Raw genomic sequence first — 2,172 nt, 5'->3', positions numbered from 1 at the left:
GAGTTGAATCCTTTGTGTCTCTCTGGGAAGATGTTCTGCTCCTGAATCAGCTGGGTGGGTCTTGCCTCTAGCCTCTTTGCAGGGAGTTCTGCTGAAGAGTTCCCTGCTGGGCCTGCAGCCTGGGTCAAATGAGGATCCCGGCCCTCAGTCGTCTCACTCACTCGCCGGGCCTGTGCTCTTCCAGATCCTTCTTGCCTCAAGCAAGGAAGTTACTGGAGGCTTCAGTCCATACTCAGCTGGGTCCAACACAGAGCAGCACACAGCAGAAAGCAACCTTTCATGGTGGAGGCAAAGAGCAAGAGCCGTCTCATTGCTATTTGTTTCTCAATAAAATTATGGGGAAAAAAAAGAGTAGTGTTAAGGGAGAAGGCAAAGGCAGGTAGCCTGATTGGAGGAATAACTGAGACCACAAGTATAGAGCACTGTGCTGAGTTTTCCTGTACACCAGGACAGAAGAGTGGAGGGATATTAACCCAGAGAAGAGGGTGGCTCATGGTGTTTTGTTTTGTTTTGTTTTGTTTTGTTTTGTTTTGAATAGAGTAGTGTAAGCATGTTCATGTGCTAAGAATGAATTCATTGGGAAGGGAAATTAACTATACAGAAAAGGAGCAGTTGCCGGACTTGTCTGTAGGTAGAGGAGAAGGAACAAAACTAATGCCCAGAGCAGGTCATGCACAGCTCCTCCATGTGACAGAACACAGGTGGAGTGTGAAGGGAGGCCTTGTGGGAAAGCAAGGCCACCATCTTGGAGCGAAGGGAGTGCTGTCAGTTGCAACCAGAGAGGAGGCCAAGGATAATTTTTTTTCCAGTTTGTTTACACTGTTTTGGAAGTGTATCTTTATCATACCACTTTCTATAACATGTTGTCTAGCCATTTTTAAAATTCTGTGAAATTTGGCTGTGCTTACATTGGAGATTTATTAAATAAACCAAGCTGAGAATAAAAAAAAAGAATGTGTATTTTGCAGTTGAAGGTAAAATGTTCTATAAATGGCTGCTAGTCCATTTGTTCTATAGGATAACTTAATTGAATGAGTTTTCTTTGCATTTTTTTTCAGATGATCTGCCCATTAATGTTAAGTGAGACATTGAAGTCTCCAAGTATTGTTGTATTAGAGTCTATCTTCTTTTTTTTTTAAACAGGATCTCACTGTGTAGATTAGGCTGGTGTTGAACTCACTGTGTAGCCAAGTTGGCTTCAAATTCACAGCAGTCCTCCTTAGCCTCCCAAGTTTGAGATTGCAGCTGCCCAGCACCATGCCCAGGTTTATTCCTGTTGGGTCTAATGTAGTTTGCTTCAAATAATTGGGTGCTCCATATGGGGTGTGTACATATTTACAGCTATAGAAGCATATCACTGGGTCTTGTGCCTTTATATTTTGGAGAATTTAATCTCTTCATAGTCAAGGTTGTTATTAATAAAGACATGTTCCACTCATTCTGGTAATTTTTAGGGCTGCTTAGCACATCCTTTGTTGCTTTCTTCTTCATTGCTGAGCTTGGTGTTTGGTGAATTTCTGAATTGCTAGGATTTATTTTCTTTCTCTTTTATGCATTTGATGGACTATTCAGATTTTTTTTGAGATTTTTAAAATATGAATTAATAATTTTTACTCTGTTCTATTTGCTTTGTTCTCATCATTTTGTTAGTTATCCATTAGGGAGGAAAAAGAAGTCTTTCATTAGAAAGCTCATTAAGGAGAATCATGAAGTTCCCAGTGAATACTGATTGGGTAACCATTCTCATTTTATTGAAAGAAAACTGATGCTCATAGGATTTGAGGTAGTAAGAAAGAGCCTAAATGATAACGCAGAAAAAATAGGTGAAAAATCGGACATTGATTGTGAAGAAGAACGAGGAGCCCCACACGGGGCCTAAGGAGAAGCCAAGGAAATAGCAAATAACTTCAGCCTCTTTCTTTTCTCTCTTTTCCTTCTTTTCTTTTTAAATTTTTGCTTGGCTCCACCTTTTTGATTGATCTTTAGTATGTTTTGTTTTTACAAAGGATTTGACATAAAGAACTGAATTCCAACAGTCAAACTGGATTTTTTTTTCCCTGTTTATACTCCACTGAAGATAACTTTTAAAAACTACCTTTGCTTCGTCTCCTTTTTTTCAATTGTTTGTACTTTTACTTTTCTTATTTTCTTACACATTGCTCCAGTTTTTTC

Source organism: Octodon degus, unplaced genomic scaffold, assembly GCF_000260255.1.
Source record: "Octodon degus isolate 3935 unplaced genomic scaffold, OctDeg1.0 scaffold00111, whole genome shotgun sequence".
NCBI lineage: Eukaryota > Metazoa > Chordata > Mammalia > Rodentia > Octodontidae > Octodon > Octodon degus.
The sequence above is the reverse complement of the archived record's forward strand: the minus strand, read 5'-3'. Positions refer to the sequence as shown.